Genomic DNA, 20,617 nt, shown 5'->3' on the forward strand with positions numbered 1-20,617 from the left:
CAAATACAAAAGAAGATTAAATCACATGCTAATTTGCATGTTAGCAAAATCATAAGAATAAGTACAAAAACATTTCAAGATCTCATAATACTGGCAGCAGTGGGTTTAAAGCATATGCTAATTTTGCATGTTAGCATAATTATAAGAATAAGATAAAAAGGTTTAAAAGAACTCATACTAGTGGCATTTGAACCCACAAGTCTGTTAAAATTTAGGTAAGTCTCTAAACAATAGGAACAATCAATGATTCTTTCAACTGTCTTTTCCAAAACAGAAATGCACACACTCATGGAAATACAAAATACTCAGAATTAGATCAAAGGGTTCTCAAAACCTCATAATACTAGCAGCAGCGGGATTTGAACCCACGCCTCCGAAGAGACTGGAGCCTTAATCCAGCGCCTTAGACCGCTCGGCCATGCTACCTAATGCATCATTAAAAGAGCTTCCTTAGAGTAAGTTTAGTGTATCTGACTACATTTTAAACTTGTGCATTGTGGAAAATGGATAGGTCTCTAAACAAAAAGGAAAAAGCAATGATTCTATCTTTTGTCTTTTCCAAAAAAGCAAAGCACGCACTCATACAAAAATATGCTAATTTTTCTATTAGCAAAATCATAAATATAAGCTGAAAAAGTTTTCAAAACCTCAATATGTTGGCAGCAGTGGGATTTGAACCCACGCCTCCAAAGAGACTGAAGCCTAAATCCAGCACCTTAGACCACTCGGCCATGCTACCTTAAACAGCATGGTTAATTAAGCTTCCTTAGAGAAAGTGAAGTACATTTGACAACATTTAAAATTAGTACATTTTGGAAAATGGGCATGTCTCTAAACATTAGGCAAAAACAAAGATTCTATCAACGGTCTTTATCTTAACTGAAAACTGCTAAATCATACAAATACAAAAGAAGATTATATCACATGCTAATTTGCATGCTAGCAAAATCATAAGAATAAGTACAAAAACATTTCAAGATCTCATTATACTGGCAGCAGTGAGATTAAAGCATATGCTAATTTTGCATGTTAGCATAATTATAAGAATGAGATAAAAAGGTTTAAAAGAACTCATACTAGTGGCAGCAGTGGGATTTGAACTCACAAGTCTGTTGGAATATGGGTAAGTCTCTTAACAATAGGAAAAATCAAAGATTCTTTCACCTGTCTCTTCCTAAACAGAAATTAACACACTCATGAAAATACAAAATCATAAGAATTAGATCAAAGGGTTCTCAAAACCTCATAATAATGGCAGCAGTGGGATTTGAATGGGCATGTCTCTAAACATTAGAAAAAAGCAAGGATTCTTTCAACAGTCTTTATCTGAACTGAAAACTGGAAAATCATGCAAATACAAAAGAAGATTAAATCACATGCTAATTTGCATGTTAGCAAAATCATAAGAATAAGTACAAAAACATTTCAAGATCTCATAATACTGGCAGCAGTGGGTTTAAAGCATATGCTAATTTTGCATGTTAGCATAATTATAAGAATAAGATAAAAAGGTTTAAAAGAACTCATACTAGTGGCATTTGAACCCACAAGTCTGTTAAAATTTAGGTAAGTCTCTAAACTAAAGTCTAAAACTGTCTTTTCCAAAACAGAAATGCACACACTCATGGAAATACAAAATCCTCAGAATTAGATCAAAGGGTTCTCAAAACCTCATAATACTGTCAGCAGTGGGATTTGAACCCACGCCTCCAAAGAGACTGGAGCCTTAATCCAGCGCCTTAGACCGCTCGGCCATGCTACCTAATGCATCATTAAAAGAGCTTCCTGAGAGTAAGTTTAGTGTATCTGACTACATTTTAAACTTGTGCATTGTGGAAAATGGATAGGTCTCTAAACAAAAAGGAAAAAGCAATGATTCTATCTTTTGTCTTTTCCAAAAAAGCAAAGCACGCACTCATACAAAAATATGCTAATTTTTCTATTAGCAAAATCATAAATATAAGCTGAAAAGGTTTTCAAAACCTCAATATGTTGGCAGCAGTGGGATTTGAACCCACGCCTCCAAAGAGACTGGAGCCTAAATCCAGCGCCTTAGACCACTCGGCCATGCTACCTTAAACAGTATGGTTAATTAAGCTTCCTTAGAGAAAGTGAAGTACATTTGACAACATTTAAAATTAGTACATTTTGGAAAATGGGCATGTCTCTAAACATTAGGCAAAAACAAAGATTCTATCAACGGTCTTTATCTTAACTGAAAACTGCTAAATCATACAAATACAAAAGAAGATTATATCACATGCTAATTTGCATGCTAGCAAAATCATAAGAATAAGTACAAAAACATTTCAAGATCTCATAATACTGGCAGCAGTGAGATTAAAGCATATGCTAATTTTGCATGTTAGCATAATTATAAGAATGAGATAAAAAGGTTTAAAAGAACTCATACTAGTGGCAGCAGTGGGATTTGAACTCACAAGTCTGTTGGAATATGGGTAAGTCTCTTAACAATAGGAAAAATCAAAGATTCTTTCACCTGTCTCTTCCTAAACAGAAATTAACACACTCATGAAAATACAAAATCATAAGAATTAGATCAAAGGGTTCTCAAAACCTCATAATAATGGCAGCAGTGGGATTTGAATGGGCATGTCTCTAAACATTAGAAAAAAGCAAGGATTCTTTCAACAGTCTTTATCTGAACTGAAAACTGGAAAATCATGCAAATACAAAAGAAGATTAAATCACATGCTAATTTGCATGTTAGCAAAATCATAAGAATAAGTACAAAAACATTTCAAGATCTCATAATACTGGCAGCAGTGGGTTTAAAGCATATGCTAATTTTGCATGTTAGCATAATTATAAGAATAAGATAAAAAGGTTTAAAAGAACTCATACTAGTGGCATTTGAACCCACAAGTCTGTTAAAATTTAGGTAAGTCTCTAAACTAAAGTCTAAAACTGTCTTTTCCAAAACAGAAATGCACACACTCATGGAAATACAAAATCCTCAGAATTAGATCAAAGGGTTCTCAAAACCTCATAATACTGGCAGCAGTGGGATTTGAACCCACGCCTCCAAAGAGACTGGAGCCTTAATCCAGCGCCTTAGACCGCTCGGCCATGCTACCTAATGCATCATTAAAAGAGCTTCCTGAGAGTAAGTTTAGTGTATCTGACTACATTTTAAACTTGTGCATTGTGGAAAATGGATAGGTCTCTAAACAAAAAGGAAAAAGCAATGATTCTATCTTTTGTCTTTTCCAAAAAAGCAAAGCACGCACTCATACAAAAATATGCTAATTTTTCTATTAGCAAAATCATAAATATAAGCTGAAAAGGTTTTCAAAACCTCAATATGTCAGCAGCAGTGGGATTTGAACCCACGCCTCCAAAGAGACTGGAGCCTAAATCCAGCGCCTTAGACCACTCGGCCATGCTACCTTAAACAGCATGGTTAATTAAGCTTCCTTAGAGAAAGTGAAGTACATTTGACAACATTTAAAATTAGTACATTTTGGAAAATGGGCATGTCTCTAAACATTAGGCAAAAACAAAGATTCTATCAACGGTCTTTATCTTAACTGAAAACTGCTAAATCATACAAATACAAAAGAAGATTATATCACATGCTAATTTGCATGCTAGCAAAATCATAAGAATAAGTACAAAAACATTTCAAGATCTCATAATACTGGCAGCAGTGAGATTAAAGCATATGCTAATTTTGCATGTTAGCATAATTATAAGAATGAGATAAAAAGGTTTAAAAGAACTCATACTAGTGGCAGCAGTGGGATTTGAACTCACAAGTCTGTTGGAATATGGGTAAGTCTCTTAACAATAGGAAAAATCAATGATTCTTTCAACTGTCTTTTCCTAAACAGAAATTAACACACTCATGAAAATACAAAATCATAAGAATTAGATCAAAGGGTTCTCAAAACCTCATAATAATGGCAGCAGTGGGATTTGAATGGGCATGTCTCTAAACATTAGAAAAAAGCAAGGATTCTTTCAACAGTCTTTATCTGAACTGAAAACTGGAAAATCATGCAAATACAAAAGAAGATTAAATCACATGCTAATTTGCATGTTAGCAAAATCATAAGAATAAGTACAAAAACATTTCAAGATCTCATAATACTGGCAGCAGTGGGTTTAAAGCATATGCTAATTTTGCATGTTAGCATAATTATAAGAATAAGATAAAAAGGTTTAAAAGAACTCATACTAGTGGCATTTGAACCCACAAGTCTGTTAAAATTTAGGTAAGTCTCTAAACAATAGGAACAATCAATGATTCTTTCAACTGTCTTTTCCAAAACAGAAATGCACACACTCATGGAAATACAAAATACTCAGAATTAGATCAAAGGGTTCTCAAAACCTCATAATACTAGCAGCAGCGGGATTTGAACCCACGCCTCCGAAGAGACTGGAGCCTTAATCCAGCGCCTTAGACCGCTCGGCCATGCTACCTAATGCATTATTAAAAGAGCTTCCTTAGAGTAAGTTTAGTGTATCTGACTACATTTTAAACTTGTGCATTGTGGAAAATGGATAGGTCTCTAAACAAAAAGGAAAAAGCAATGATTCTATCTTTTGTCTTTTCCAAAAAAGCAAAGCACGCACTCATACAAAAATATGCTAATTTTTCTATTAGCAAAATCATAAATATAAGCTGAAAAGGTTTTCAAAACCTCAATATGTTAGCAGCAGTGGGATTTGAACCCACGCCTCCAAAGAGACTGGAGCCTAAATCCAGCGCCTTAGACCACTCGGCCATGCTACCTTAAACAGCATGGTTAATTAAGCTTCCTTAGAGAAAGTGAAGTACATTTGACAACATTTAAAATTAGTACATTTTGGAAAATGGGCATGTCTCTAAACATTAGGCAAAAACAAAGATTCTATCAACGGTCTTTATCTTAACTGAAAACTGCTAAATCATACAAATACAAAAGAAGATTATATCACATGCTAATTTGCATGCTAGCAAAATCATAAGAATAAGTACAAAAACATTTCAAGATCTCATAATACTGGCAGCAGTGAGATTAAAGCATATGCTAATTTTGCATGTTAGCATAATTATAAGAATGAGATAAAAAGGTTTAAAAGGACTCATACTAGTGGCAGCAGTGGGATTTGAACTCACAAGTCTGTTGGAATATGGGTAAGTCTCTTAACAATAGGAAAAATCAATGATTCTTTCAACTGTCTTTTCCTAAACAGAAATTAACACACTCATGAAAATACAAAATCATAAGAATTAGATCAAAGGGTTCTCAAAACCTCATAATAATGGCAGCAGTGGGATTTGAATGGGCATGTCTCTAAACATTAGAAAAAAGCAAGGATTCTTTCAACAGTCTTTATCTGAACTGAAAACTGGAAAATCATGCAAATACAAAAGAAGATTAAATCACATGCTAATTTGCATGTTAGCAAAATCATAAGAATAAGTACAAAAACATTTCAAGATCTCATAATACTGGCAGCAGTGGGTTTAAAGCATATGCTAATTTTGCATGTTAGCATAATTATAAGAATAAGATAAAAAGGTTTAAAAGAACTCATACTAGTGGCATTTGAACCCACAAGTCTGTTAAAATTTAGGTAAGTCTCTAAACAATAGGAACAATCAATGATTCTTTCAACTGTCTTTTCCAAAACAGAAATGCACACACTCATGGAAATACAAAATACTCAGAATTAGATCAAAGGGTTCTCAAAACCTCATAATACTAGCAGCAGCGGGATTTGAACCCACGCCTCCGAAGAGACTGGAGCCTTAATCCAGCGCCTTAGACCGCTCGGCCATGCTACCTAATGCATCATTAAAAGAGCTTCCTTAGAGTAAGTTTAGTGTATCTGACTACATTTTAAACTTGTGCATTGTGGAAAATGGATAGGTCTCTAAACAAAAAGGAAAAAGCAATGATTCTATCTTTTGTCTTTTCCAAAAAAGCAAAGCACGCACTCATACAAAAATATGCTAATTTTTCTATTAGCAAAATCATAAATATAAGCTGAAAAAGTTTTCAAAACCTCAATATGTTGGCAGCAGTGGGATTTGAAACCACGCCTCCAAAGAGACTGAAGCCTAAATCCAGCGCCTTAGACCACTCGGCCATGCTACCTTAAACAGCATGGTTAATTAAGCTTCCTTAGAGAAAGTGAAGTACATTTGACAACATTTAAAATTAGTACATTTTGGAAAATGGGCATGTCTCTAAACATTAGGCAAAAACAAAGATTCTATCAACGGTCTTTATCTTAACTGAAAACTGCTAAATCATACAAATACAAAAGAAGATTATATCACATGCTAATTTGCATGCTAGCAAAATCATAAGAATAAGTACAAAAACATTTCAAGATCTCATTATACTGGCAGCAGTGAGATTAAAGCATATGCTAATTTTGCATGTTAGCATAATTATAAGAATGAGATAAAAAGGTTTAAAAGAACTCATACTAGTGGCAGCAGTGGGATTTGAACTCACAAGTCTGTTGGAATATGGGTAAGTCTCTTAACAATAGGAAAAATCAAAGATTCTTTCACCTGTCTCTTCCTAAACAGAAATTAACACACTCATGAAAATACAAAATCATAAGAATTAGATCAAAGGGTTCTCAAAACCTCATAATAATGGCAGCAGTGGGATTTGAATGGGCATGTCTCTAAACATTAGAAAAAAGCAAGGATTCTTTCAACAGTCTTTATCTGAACTGAAAACTGGAAAATCATGCAAATACAAAAGAAGATTAAATCACATGCTAATTTGCATGTTAGCAAAATCATAAGAATAAGTACAAAAACATTTCAAGATCTCATAATACTGGCAGCAGTGGGTTTAAAGCATATGCTAATTTTGCATGTTAGCATAATTATAAGAATAAGATAAAAAGGTTTAAAAGAACTCATACTAGTGGCATTTGAACCCACAAGTCTGTTAAAATTTAGGTAAGTCTCTAAACAATAGGAACAATCAATGATTCTTTCAACTGTCTTTTCCAAAACAGAAATGCACACACTCATGGAAATACAAAATACTCAGAATTAGATCAAAGGGTTCTCAAAACCTCATAATACTAGCAGCAGCGGGATTTGAACCCATGCCTCCGAAGAGACTGGAGCCTTAATCCAGCGCCTTAGACCGCTCGGCCATGCTACCTAATGCATCATTAAAAGAGCTTCCTTAGAGTAAGTTTAGTGTATCTGACTACATTTTAAACTTGTGCATTGTGGAAAATGGATAGGTCTCTAAACAAAAAGGAAAAAGCAATGATTCTATCTTTTGTCTTTTCCAAAAAAGCAAAGCACGCACTCATACAAAAATATGCTAATTTTTCTATTAGCAAAATCATAAATATAAGCTGAAAAAGTTTTCAAAACCTCAATATGTTGGCAGCAGTGGGATTTGAACCCACGCCTCCAAAGAGACTGAAGCCTAAATCCAGCGCCTTAGACCACTCGGCCATGCTACCTTAAACAGCATGGTTAATTAAGCTTCCTTAGAGAAAGTGAAGTACATTTGACAACATTTAAAATTAGTACATTTTGGAAAATGGGCATGTCTCTAAACATTAGGCAAAAACAAAGATTCTATCAACGGTCTTTATCTTAACTGAAAACTGCTAAATCATACAAATACAAAAGAAGATTATATCACATGCTAATTTGCATGCTAGCAAAATCATAAGTATAAGTACAAAAACATTTCAAGATCTCATTATACTGGCAGCAGTGAGATTAAAGCATATGCTAATTTTGCATGTTAGCATAATTATAAGAATGAGATAAAAAGGTTTAAAAGAACTCATACTAGTGGCAGCAGTGGGATTTGAACTCACAAGTCTGTTGGAATATGGGTAAGTCTCTTAACAATAGGAAAAATCAAAGATTCTTTCACCTGTCTCTTCCTAAACAGAAATTAACACACTCATGAAAATACAAAATCATAAGAATTAGATCAAAGGGTTCTCAAAACCTCATAATAATGGCAGCAGTGGGATTTGAATGGGCATGTCTCTAAACATTAGAAAAAAGCAAGGATTCTTTCAACAGTCTTTATCTGAACTGAAAACTGGAAAATCATGCAAATACAAAAGAAGATTAAATCACATGCTAATTTGCATGTTAGCAAAATCATAAGAATAAGTACAAAAACATTTCAAGATCTCATAATACTGGCAGCAGCAGTGGGTTTAAAGCATATGCTAATTTTGCATGTTAGCATAATTATAAGAATAAGATAAAAAGGTTTAAAAGAACTCATACTAGTGGCATTTGAACCCACAAGTCTGTTAAAATTTAGGTAAGTCTCTAAACTAAAGTCTAAAACTGTCTTTTCCAAAACAGAAATGCACACACTCATGGAAATACAAAATCCTCAGAATTAGATCAAAGGGTTCTCAAAACCTCATAATACTGGCAGCAGTGGGATTTGAACCCACGCCTCCAAAGAGACTGGAGCCTTAATCCAGCGCCTTAGACCGCTCGGCCATGCTACCTAATGCATCATTAAAAGAGCTTCCTGAGAGTAAGTTTAGTGTATCTGACTACATTTTAAACTTGTGCATTGTGGAAAATGGATAGGTCTCTAAACAAAAAGGAAAAAGCAATGATTCTATCTTTTGTCTTTTCCAAAAAAGCAAAGCACGCACTCATACAAAAATATGCTAATTTCTCTATTAGCAAAATCATAAATATAAGCTGAAAAGGTTTTCAAAACCTCAATATGTTCGCAGCAGTGGGATTTGAACCCACGCCTCCAAAGAGACTGGAGCCTAAATCCAGCGCCTTAGACCACTCGGCCATGCTACCTTAAACAGCATGGTTAATTAAGCTGCCTTAGAGAAAGTGAAGTACATTTGACAACATTTAAAATTAGTACATTTTGGAAAATGGGCATGTCTCTAAACATTAGGCAAAAACAAAGATTCTATCAACGGTCTTTATCTTAACTGAAAACTGCTAAATCATACAAATACAAAAGAAGATTATATCACATGCTAATTTGCATGCTAGCAAAATCATAAGAATAAGTACAAAAACATTTCAAGATCTCATAATACTGGCAGCAGTGAGATTAAAGCATATGCTAATTTTGCATGTTAGCATAATTATAAGAATGAGATAAAAAGGTTTAAAAGAACTCATACTAGTGGCAGCAGTGGGATTTGAACTCACAAGTCTGTTGGAATATGGGTAAGTCTCTTAACAATAGGAAAAATCAATGATTCTTTCAACTGTCTTTTCCTAAACAGAAATTAACACACTCATGAAAATACAAAATCATAAGAATTAGATCAAAGGGTTCTCAAAACCTCATAATAATGGCAGCAGTGGGATTTGAATGGGCATGTCTCTAAACATTAGAAAAAAGCAAGGATTCTTTCAACAGTCTTTATCTGAACTGAAAACTGGAAAATCATGCAAATACAAAAGAAGATTAAATCACATGCTAATTTGCATGTTAGCAAAATCATAAGAATAAGTACAAAAACATTTCAAGATCTCATAATACTGGCAGCAGTGGGTTTAAAGCATATGCTAATTTTGCATGTTAGCATAATTATAAGAATAAGATAAAAAGGTTTAAAAGAACTCATACTAGTGGCATTTGAACCCACAAGTCTGTTAAAATTTAGGTAAGTCTCTAAACAATAGGAACAATCAATGATTCTTTCAACTGTCTTTTCCAAAACAGAAATGCACACACTCATGGAAATACAAAATACTCAGAATTAGATCAAAGGGTTCTCAAAACCTCATAATACTAGCAGCAGCGGGATTTGAACCCACGCCTCCGAAGAGACTGGAGCCTTAATCCAGCGCCTTAGACCGCTTGGCCATGCTACCTAATGCATCATTAAAAGAGCTTCCTTAGAGTAAGTTTAGTGTATCTGACTACATTTTAAACTTGTGCATTGTGGAAAATGGATAGGTCTCTAAACAAAAAGGAAAAAGCAATGATTCTATCTTTTGTCTTTTCCAAAAAAGCAAAGCACGCACTCATACAAAAATATGCTAATTTTTCTATTAGCAAAATCATAAATATAAGCTGAAAAAGTTTTCAAAACCTCAATATGTTGGCAGCAGTGGGATTTGAACCCACGCCTCCAAAGAGACTGAAGCCTAAATCCAGCACCTTAGACCACTCGGCCATGCTACCTTAAACAGCATGGTTAATTAAGCTTCCTTAGAGAAAGTGAAGTACATTTGACAACATTTAAAATTAGTACATTTTGGAAAATGGGCATGTCTCTAAACATTAGACAAAAACAAAGATTCTATCAACGGTCTTTATCTTAACTGAAAACTGCTAAATCATACAAATACAAAAGAAGATTATATCACATGCTAATTTGCATGCTAGCAAAATCATAAGAATAAGTACAAAAACATTTCAAGATCTCATTATACTGGCAGCAGTGAGATTAAAGCATATGCTAATTTTGCATGTTAGCATAATTATAAGAATGAGATAAAAAGGTTTAAAAGAACTCATACTAGTGGCAGCAGTGGGATTTGAACTCACAAGTCTGTTGGAATATGGGTAAGTCTCTTAACAATAGGAAAAATCAAAGATTCTTTCACCTGTCTCTTCCTAAACAGAAATTAACACACTCATGAAAATACAAAATCATAAGAATTAGATCAAAGGGTTCTCAAAACCTCATAATAATGGCAGCAGTGGGATTTGAATGGGCATGTCTCTAAACATTAGAAAAAAGCAAGGATTCTTTCAACAGTCTTTATCTGAACTGAAAACTGGAAAATCATGCAAATACAAAAGAAGATTAAATCACATGCTAATTTGCATGTTAGCAAAATCATAAGAATAAGTACAAAAACATTTCAAGATCTCATAATACTGGCAGCAGTGGGTTTAAAGCATATGCTAATTTTGCATGTTAGCATAATTATAAGAATAAGATAAAAAGGTTTAAAAGAACTCATACTAGTGGCATTTGAACCCACAAGTCTGTTAAAATTTAGGTAAGTCTCTAAACTAAAGTCTAAAACTGTCTTTTCCAAAACAGAAATGCACACACTCATGGAAATACAAAATCCTCAGAATTAGATCAAAGGGTTCTCAAAACCTCATAATACTGTCAGCAGTGGGATTTGAACCCACGCCTCCAAAGAGACTGGAGCCTTAATCCAGCGCCTTAGACCGCTCGGCCATGCTACCTAATGCATCATTAAAAGAGCTTCCTGAGAGTAAGTTTAGTGTATCTGACTACATTTTAAACTTGTGCATTGTGGAAAATGGATAGGTCTCTAAACAAAAAGGAAAAAGCAATGATTCTATCTTTTGTCTTTTCCAAAAAAGCAAAGCACGCACTCATACAAAAATATGCTAATTTTTCTATTAGCAAAATCATAAATATAAGCTGAAAAGGTTTTCAAAACCTCAATATGTTGGCAGCAGTGGGATTTGAACCCACGCCTCCAAAGAGACTGGAGCCTAAATCCAGCGCCTTAGACCACTCGGCCATGCTACCTTAAACAGTATGGTTAATTAAGCTTCCTTAGAGAAAGTGAAGTACATTTGACAACATTTAAAATTAGTACATTTTGGAAAATGGGCATGTCTCTAAACATTAGGCAAAAACAAAGATTCTATCAACGGTCTTTATCTTAACTGAAAACTGCTAAATCATACAAATACAAAAGAAGATTATATCACATGCTAATTTGCATGCTAGCAAAATCATAAGAATAAGTACAAAAACATTTCAAGATCTCATAATACTGGCAGCAGTGAGATTAAAGCATATGCTAATTTTGCATGTTAGCATAATTATAAGAATGAGATAAAAAGGTTTAAAAGAACTCATACTAGTGGCAGCAGTGGGATTTGAACTCACAAGTCTGTTGGAATATGGGTAAGTCTCTTAACAATAGGAAAAATCAATGATTCTTTCAACTGTCTTTTCCTAAACAGAAATTAACACACTCATGAAAATACAAAATCATAAGAATTAGATCAAAGGGTTCTCAAAACCTCATAATAATGGCAGCAGTGGGATTTGAATGGGCATGTCTCTAAACATTAGAAAAAAGCAAGGATTCTTTCAACAGTCTTTATCTGAACTGAAAACTGGAAAATCATGCAAATACAAAAGAAGATTAAATCACATGCTAATTTGCATGTTAGCAAAATCATAAGAATAAGTACAAAACCATTTCAAGATCTCATAATACTGGCAGCAGTGGGTTTAAAGCATATGCTAATTTTGCATGTTAGCATAATTATAAGAATAAGATAAAAAGGTTTAAAAGAACTCATACTAGTGGCATTTGAACCCACAAGTCTGTTAAAATTTAGGTAAGTCTCTAAACTAAAGTCTAAAACTGTCTTTTCCAAAACAGAAATGCACACACTCATGGAAATACAAAATCCTCAGAATTAGATCAAAGGGTTCTCAAAACCTCATAATACTGGCAGCAGTGGGATTTGAACCCACGCCTCCAAAGAGACTGGAGCCTTAATCCAGCGCCTTAGACCGCTCGGCCATGCTACCTAATGCATCATTAAAAGAGCTTCCTGAGAGTAAGTTTAGTGTATCTGACTACATTTTAAACTTGTGAATTGTGGAAAATGGATAGGTCTCTAAACAAAAAGGAAAAAGCAATGATTCTATCTTTTGTCTTTTCCAAAAAAGCAAAGCACGCACTCATACAAAAATATGCTAATTTTTCTATTAGCAAAATCATAAATATAAGCTGAAAAGGTTTTCAAAACCTCAATATGTTAGCAGCAGTGAGATTTGAACCCACGCCTCCAAAGAGACTGGAGCCTAAATCCAGCGCCTTAGACCACTCGGCCATGCTACCTTAAACAGCATGGTTAATTAAGCTTCCTTAGAGAAAGTGAAGTACATTTGACAACATTTAAAATTAGTACATTTTGGAAAATGGGCATGTCTCTAAACATTAGGCAAAAACAAAGATTCTATCAACGGTCTTTATCTTAACTGAAAACTGCTAAATCATACAAATACAAAAGAAGATTATATCACATGCTAATTTGCATGCTAGCAAAATCATAAGAATAAGTACAAAAACATTTCAAGATCTCATAATACTGGCAGCAGTGAGATTAAAGCATATGCTAATTTTGCATGTTAGCATAATTATAAGAATGAGATAAAAAGGTTTAAAAGAACTCATACTAGTGGCAGCAGTGGGATTTGAACTCACAAGTCTGTTGGAATATGGGTAAGTCTCTTAACAATAGGAAAAATCAAAGATTCTTTCACCTGTCTCTTCCTAAACAGAAATTAACACACTCATGAAAATACAAAATCATAAGAATTAGATCAAAGGGTTCTCAAAACCTCATAATAATGGCAGCAGTGGGATTTGAATGGGCATGTCTCTAAACATTAGAAAAAAGCAAGGATTCTTTCAACAGTCTTTATCTGAACTGAAAACTGGAAAATCATGCAAATACAAAAGAAGATTAAATCACATGCTAATTTGCATGTTAGCAAAATCATAAGAATAAGTACAAAAACATTTCAAGATCTCATAATACTGGCAGCAGTGGGTTTAAAGCATATGCTAATTTTGCATGTTAGCATAATTATAAGAATAAGATAAAAAGGTTTAAAAGAACTCATACTAGTGGCATTTGAACCCACAAGTCTGTTAAAATTTAGGTAAGTCTCTAAACTAAAGTCTAAAACTGTCTTTTCCAAAACAGTCATGCACACACTCATGGAAATACAAAATCCTCAGAATTAGATCAAAGGGTTCTCAAAACCTCATAATACTGGCAGCAGTGGGATTTGAACCCACGCCTCCAAAGAGACTGGAGCCTTAATCCAGCGCCTTAGACCGCTCGGCCATGCTACCTAATGCATCATTAAAAGAGCTTCCTGAGAGTAAGTTTAGTGTATCTGACTACATTTTAAACTTGTGAATTGTGGAAAATGGATAGGTCTCTAAACAAAAAGGAAAAAGCAATGATTCTATCTTTTGTCTTTTCCAAAAAAGCAAAGCACGCACTCATACAAAAATATGCTAATTTTTCTATTAGCAAAATCATAAATATAAGCTGAAAAGGTTTTCAAAACCTCAATATGTTAGCAGCAGTGGGATTTGAACCCACGCCTCCAAAGAGACTGGAGCCTAAATCCAGCGCCTTAGACCACTCGGCCATGCTACCTTAAACAGCATGGTAAATTAAGCTTCCTTAGAGAAAGTGAAGTACATTTGACAACATTTAAAATTAGTACATTTTGGAAAATGGGCATGTCTCTAAACATTAGGCAAAAACAAAGATTCTATCAACGGTCTTTATCTTAACTGAAAACTGCTAAATCATACAAATACAAAAGAAGATTATATCACATGCTAATTTGCATGCTAGCAAAATCATAAGAATAAGTACAAAAACATTTCAAGATCTCATAATACTGGCAGCAGTGAGATTAAAGCATATGCTAATTTTGCATGTTAGCATAATTATAAGAATGAGATAAAAAGGTTTAAAAGAACTCATACTAGTGGCAGCAGTGGGATTTGAACTCACAAGTCTGTTGGAATATGGGTAAGTCTCTTAACAATAGGAAAAATCAATGATTCTTTCAACTGTCATTTCCTAAACAGAAATTAACACTCTCATGAAAATACAAAATCATAAGAATTAGATCAAAGGGTTCTCAAAACCTCATAATAATGGCAGCAGTGGGATTTGAATGGGCATGTCTCTAAACATTAGAAAAAAGCAAGGATTCTTTCAACAGTCTTTATCTGAACTGAAAACTGGAAAATCATGCAAATACAAAAGAAGATTAAATCACATGCTAATTTGCATGTTAGCAAAATCATAAGAATAAGTACAAAAACATTTCAAGATCTCATAATACTGGCAGCAGTGGGTTTAAAGCATATGCTAATTTTGCATGTTAGCATAATTATAAGAATAAGATAAAAAGGTTTAAAAGAACTCATACTAGTTGCATTTGAACCCACAAGTCTGTTAAAATTTAGGTAAGTCTCTAAACTAAAGTCTAAAACTGTCTTTTCCAAAACAGAAATGCACACACTCATGGAAATACAAAATCCTCAGAATTAGATCAAAGGGTTCTCAAAACCTCATAATACTGTCAGCAGTGGGATTTGAACCCACGCCTCCAAAGAGACTGGAGCCTTAATCCAGCGCCTTAGACCGCTCGGCCATGCTACCTAATGCATCATTAAAAGAGCTTCCTGAGAGTAAGTTTAGTGTATCTGACTACATTTTAAACTTGTGCATTGTGGAAAATGGATAGGTCTCTAAACAAAAAGGAAAAAGCAATGATTCTATCTTTTGTCTTTTCCAAAAAAGCAAAGCACGCACTCATACAAAAATATGCTAATTTTTCTATTAGCAAAATCATAAATATAAGCTGAAAAGGTTTTCAAAACCTCAATATGTTGGCAGCAGTGGGATTTGAACCCACGCCTCCAAAGAGACTGGAGCCTAAATCCAGCACCTTAGACCACTCGGCCATGCTACCTTAAACAGTATGGTTAATTAAGCTTCCTTAGAGAAAGTGAAGTACATTTGACAACATTTAAAATTAGTACATTTTGGAAAATGGGCATGTCTCTAAACATTAGGCAAAAACAAAGATTCTATCAACGGTCTTTATCTTAACTGAAAACTGCTAAATCATACAAATACAAAAGAAGATTATATCACATGCTAATTTGCATGCTAGCAAAATCATAAGAATAAGTACAAAAACATTTCAAGATCTCATAATACTGGCAGCAGTGAGATTAAAGCATATGCTAATTTTGCATGTTAGCATAATTATAAGAATGAGATAAAAAGGTTTAAAAGAACTCATACTAGTGGCAGCAGTGGGATTTGAACTCACAAGTCTGTTGGAATATGGGTAAGTCTCTTAACAATAGGAAAAATCAATGATTCTTTCAACTGTCTTTTCCTAAACAGAAATTAACACACTCATGAAAATACAAAATCATAAGAATTAGATCAAAGGGTTCTCAAAACCTCATAATAATGGCAGCAGTGGGATTTGAATGGGCATGTCTCTAAACATTAGAAAAAAGCAAGGATTCTTTCAACAGTCTTTATCTGAACTGAAAACTGGAAAATCATGCAAATACAAAAGAAGATTAAATCACATGCTAATTTGCATGTTAGCAAAATCATAAGAATAAGTACAAAACCATTTCAAGATCTCATAATACTGGCAGCAGTGGGTTTAAAGCATATGCTAATTTTGCATGTTAGCATAATTATAAGAATAAGATAAAAAGGTTTAAAAGAACTCATACTAGTGGCATTTGAACCCACAAGTCTGTTAAAATTTAGGTAAGTCTCTAAACAATAGGAACAATCAATGATTCTTTCAACTGTCTTTTCCAAAACAGAAATGCACACACTCATGGAAATACAAAATACTCAGAATTAGATCAAAGGGTTCTCAAAACCTCATAAAACTAGCAGCAGCGGGATTTGAACCCACGCCTCCGAAGAGACTGGAGCCTTAATCCAGCGCCTTAGACCGCTCGGCCATGCTACCTAATGCATCATTAAAAGAGCTTCCTTAGAGTAAGTTTAGTGTATCTGACTACATTTTAAACTTGTGCATTGTGGAAAATGGATAGGTCTCTAAACAAAAAGGAAAAAGCAATGATTCTATCTTTTGTCTTTTCCAAAAAAGCAAAGCACGCACTCATACAAAAATATGCTAATTTTTCTATTAGCAAAATCATAAATATAAGCTGAAAAAGTTTTCAAACCCTCAATATGTTGGCAGCAGTGGGATTTGAACCCACGCCTCCAAAGAGACTGAAGCCTAAATCCAGCGCCTTAGACCACTCGGCCATGCTACCTTAAACAGCATGGTTAATTAAGCTGCCTTAGAGAAAGTGAAGTACATTTGACAACATTTAAAATTAGTACATTTTGGAAAATGGGCATGTCTCTAAACATTAGGCAAAAACAAAGATTCTATCAACGGTCTTTATCTTAACTGAAAACTGCTAAATCATACAAATACAAAAGAAGATTATATCACATGCTAATTTGCATGCTAGCAAAATCATAAGAATAAGTACAAAAACATTTCAAGATCTCATTATACTGGCAGCAGTGAGATTAAAGCATATGCTAATTTTGCATGTTAGCATAATTATAAGAATGAGATAAAAAGGTTTAAAAGAACTCATACTAGTGGCAGCAGTGGGATTTGAACTCACAAGTCTGTTGGAATATGGGTAAGTCTCTTAACAATAGGAAAAATCAAAGATTCTTTCACCTGTCTCTTCCTAAACAGAAATTAACACACTCATGAAAATACAAAATCATAAGAATTAGATCAAAGGGTTCTCAAAACCTCATAATAATGGCAGCAGTGGGATTTGAATGGGCATGTCTCTAAACATTAGAAAAAAGCAAGGATTCTTTCAACAGTCTTTATCTAAACTGAAAACTGGAAAATCATGCAAATACAAAAGAAGATTAAATCACATGCTAATTTGCATGTTAGCAAAATCATAAGAATAAGTACAAAAACATTTCAAGATCTCATAATACTGGCAGCAGTGGGTTTAAAGCATATGCTAATTTTGCATGTTAGCATAATTATAAGAATAAGATAAAAAGGTTTAAAAGAACTCATACTAGTGGCATTTGAACCCACAAGTCTGTTAAAATTTAGGTAAGTCTCTAAACTAAAGTCTAAAACTGTCTTTTCCAAAACAGAAATGCACACACTCATGGAAATACAAAATCCTCAGAATTAGATCAAAGGGTTCTCAAAACCTCATAATACTGGCAGCAGTGGGATTTGAACCCACGCCTCCAAAGAGACTGGAGCCTTAATCCAGCGCCTTAGACCGCTCGGCCATGCTACCTAATGCATCATTAAAAGAGCTTCCTGAGAGTAAGTTTAGTGTATCTGACTACATTTTAAACTTGTGCATTGTGGAAAATGGATAGGTCTCTAAACAAAAAGGAAAAAGCAATGATTCTATCTTTTGTCTTTTCCAAAAAAGCAAAGCACGCACTCATACAAAAATATGCTAATTTCTCTATTAGCAAAATCATAAATATAAGCTGAAAAGGTTTTCAAAACCTCAATATGTTGGCAGCAGTGGGATTTGAACCCACGCCTCCAAAGAGACTGGAGCCTAAATCCAGCGCCTTAGACCACTCGGCCATGCTACCTTAAACAGCATGGTTAATTAAGCTGCCTTAGAGAAAGTGAAGTACATTTGACAACATTTAAAATTAGTACATTTTGGAAAATGGGCATGTCTCTAAACATTAGGCAAAAACAAAGATTCTATCAACGGTCTTTATCTTAACTGAAAACTGCTAAATCATACAAATACAAAAGAAGATTATATCACATGCTAATTTGCATGCTAGCAAAATCATAAGAATAAGTACAAAAACATTTCAAGATCTCATAATACTGGCAGCAGTGAGATTAAAGCATATGCTAATTTTGCATGTTAGCATAATTATAAGAATGAGATAAAAAGGTTTAAGAGAACTCATACTAGTGGCAGCAGTGGGATTTGAACTCACAAGTCTGTTGGAATATGGGTAAGTCTCTTAACAATAGGAAAAATCAATGATTCTTTCAACTGTCTTTTCCTAAACAGAAATTAACACACTCATGAAAATACAAAATCATAAGAATTAGATCAAAGGGTTCTCAAAACCTCATAATACTGGCAGCAGTGGGATTTGAATGGGCATGTCTCTAAACATTAGAAAAAAGCAAGGATTCTATCAACAGTCTTTATCTGAACTGAAAACTGCAAAATCATGCAAATACAAAAGAAGATTAAATCACATGCTAATTTGCATGTTAGCAAAATCATAAGAATAAGTACAAAAACATTTCAAGATCTCATAATACTGGCAGCAGTGGGTTTAAAGCATATGCTAATTTTGCATGTTAGCATTATTATAAGAATAAGATAAAAAGGTTTAAAATAACTCATACTAGTGGCATTTGAACCCACAAGTCTGTTAAAATGTAGGTAAGTCTCTAAACAATAGGAACAATCAATGATTCTTTCAACTGTCTTTTCCAAAACAGAAATGCACACACTCATGGAAATACAAAATCCTCAGAATTAGATCAAAGGGTTCTCAAAACCTCATAATACTGGCAGCAGTGGGATTTGAACCCACGCCTCCAAAGAGACTGGAGCCTTAATCCAGCGCCTTAGACCGCTCGGCCATGCTACCTAATGCATCATTAAAAGAGCTTCCTGAGAGTAAGTTTAGTGTATCTGACTACATTTTAAACTTGTGCATTGTGGAAAATGGATAGGTCTCTAAACAAAAAGGAAAAAGCAATGATTCTATCTTTTGTCTTTTCCAAAAAAGCAAAGCACGCACTCATACAAAAATATGCTAATTTCTCTATTAGCAAAATCATAAATATAAGCTGAAAAGGTTTTCAAAACCTCAATATGTTGGCAGCAGTGGGATTTGAACCCACGCCTCCAAAGAGACTGGAGCCTAAATCCAGCGCCTTAGACCACTCGGCCATGCTACCTTAAACAGCATGGTTAATTAAGCTGCCTTAGAGAAAGTGAAGTACATTTGACAACATTTAAAATTAGTACATTTTGGAAAATGGGCATGTCTCTAAACATTAGGCAAAAACAAAGATTCTATCAACGGTCTTTATCTTAACTGAAAACTGCTAAATCATACAAATACAAAAGAAGATTATATCACATGCTAATTTGCATGCTAGCAAAATCATAAGAATAAGTACAAAAACATTTCAAGATCTCATAATACTGGCAGCAGTGAGATTAAAGCATATGCTAATTTTGCATGTTAGCATAATTATAAGAATGAGATAAAAAGGTTTAAAAGAACTCATACTAGTGGCAGCAGTGGGATTTGAACTCACAAGTCTGTTGGAATATGGGTAAGTCTCTTAACAATAGGAAAAATCAATGATTCTTTCAACTGTCTTTTCCTAAACAGAAATTAACACACTCATGAAAATACAAAATCATAAGAATTAGATCAAAGGGTTCTCAAAACCTCATAATAATGGCAGCAGTGGGATTTGAATGGGCATGTCTCTAAACATTAGAAAAAAGCAAGGATTCTTTCAACAGTCTTTATCTGAACTGAAAACTGGAAAATCATGCAAATACAAAAGAAGATTAAATCACATGCTAATTTGCATGTTAGCAAAATCATAAGAATAAGTACAAAAACATTTCAAGATCTCATAATACTGGCAGCAGTGGGTTTAAAGCATATGCTAATTTTGCATGTTAGCATAATTATAAGAATAAGATAAAAAGGTTTAAAAGAACTCATACTAGTGGCATTTGAACCCACAAGTCTGTTAAAATTTAGGTAAGTCTCTAAACAATAGGAACAATCAATGATTCTTTCAACTGTCTTTTCCAAAACAGAAATGCACACTCTCATGGAAATACAAAATACTCAGAATTAGATCAAAGGGTTCTCAAAACCTCATAATACTAGCAGCAGCGGGATTTGAACCCACGCCTCCGAAGAGACTGGAGCCTTAATCCAGCGCCTTAGACCGCTCGGCCATGCTACCTAATGCATCATTAAAAGAGCTTCCTTAGAGTAAGTTTAGTGTA

The 20,617-nt window shown here is 34.1% G+C and overlaps 10 non-coding genes across 10 annotated transcripts; all 10 read right to left on the reverse strand.

Annotated features, from left to right (window-relative positions):
* Positions 1-1,993: 1,993 nt before the first annotated feature.
* TRNAL-UAG (transfer RNA leucine (anticodon UAG)) lies at positions 1,994-2,075 on the reverse strand. The gene has a single exon. It is a non-coding gene; the product is annotated as a tRNA-Leu (tRNA).
* A 941-nt stretch (positions 2,076-3,016) lies between these two features.
* Positions 3,017-3,098, reverse strand: TRNAL-AAG (transfer RNA leucine (anticodon AAG)). The gene has a single exon. It is a non-coding gene; the product is annotated as a tRNA-Leu (tRNA).
* Positions 3,099-8,408: 5,310 nt separating this feature from the next.
* Positions 8,409-8,490, reverse strand: TRNAL-AAG (transfer RNA leucine (anticodon AAG)). The gene has a single exon. It is a non-coding gene; the product is annotated as a tRNA-Leu (tRNA).
* A 2,918-nt stretch (positions 8,491-11,408) lies between these two features.
* TRNAL-UAG (transfer RNA leucine (anticodon UAG)) lies at positions 11,409-11,490 on the reverse strand. Its single transcript has one exon. It is a non-coding gene; the product is annotated as a tRNA-Leu (tRNA).
* A 941-nt stretch (positions 11,491-12,431) lies between these two features.
* TRNAL-AAG (transfer RNA leucine (anticodon AAG)) lies at positions 12,432-12,513 on the reverse strand. The gene has a single exon. It is a non-coding gene; the product is annotated as a tRNA-Leu (tRNA).
* A 1,254-nt stretch (positions 12,514-13,767) lies between these two features.
* Positions 13,768-13,849, reverse strand: TRNAL-AAG (transfer RNA leucine (anticodon AAG)). Its single transcript has one exon. It is a non-coding gene; the product is annotated as a tRNA-Leu (tRNA).
* A 3,941-nt stretch (positions 13,850-17,790) lies between these two features.
* Positions 17,791-17,872, reverse strand: TRNAL-AAG (transfer RNA leucine (anticodon AAG)). Its single transcript has one exon. It is a non-coding gene; the product is annotated as a tRNA-Leu (tRNA).
* Positions 17,873-18,103: 231 nt separating this feature from the next.
* Positions 18,104-18,185, reverse strand: TRNAL-UAG (transfer RNA leucine (anticodon UAG)). Its single transcript has one exon. It is a non-coding gene; the product is annotated as a tRNA-Leu (tRNA).
* Positions 18,186-19,141: 956 nt separating this feature from the next.
* On the reverse strand, positions 19,142-19,223 carry TRNAL-AAG (transfer RNA leucine (anticodon AAG)). The gene has a single exon. It is a non-coding gene; the product is annotated as a tRNA-Leu (tRNA).
* Positions 19,224-19,454: 231 nt separating this feature from the next.
* TRNAL-UAG (transfer RNA leucine (anticodon UAG)) lies at positions 19,455-19,536 on the reverse strand. The gene has a single exon. It is a non-coding gene; the product is annotated as a tRNA-Leu (tRNA).
* Between the last annotated feature and the right edge of the window lie 1,081 nt (positions 19,537-20,617).

Source organism: Ranitomeya variabilis, chromosome 5, assembly GCF_051348905.1.
Source record: "Ranitomeya variabilis isolate aRanVar5 chromosome 5, aRanVar5.hap1, whole genome shotgun sequence".
NCBI lineage: Eukaryota > Metazoa > Chordata > Amphibia > Anura > Dendrobatidae > Ranitomeya > Ranitomeya variabilis.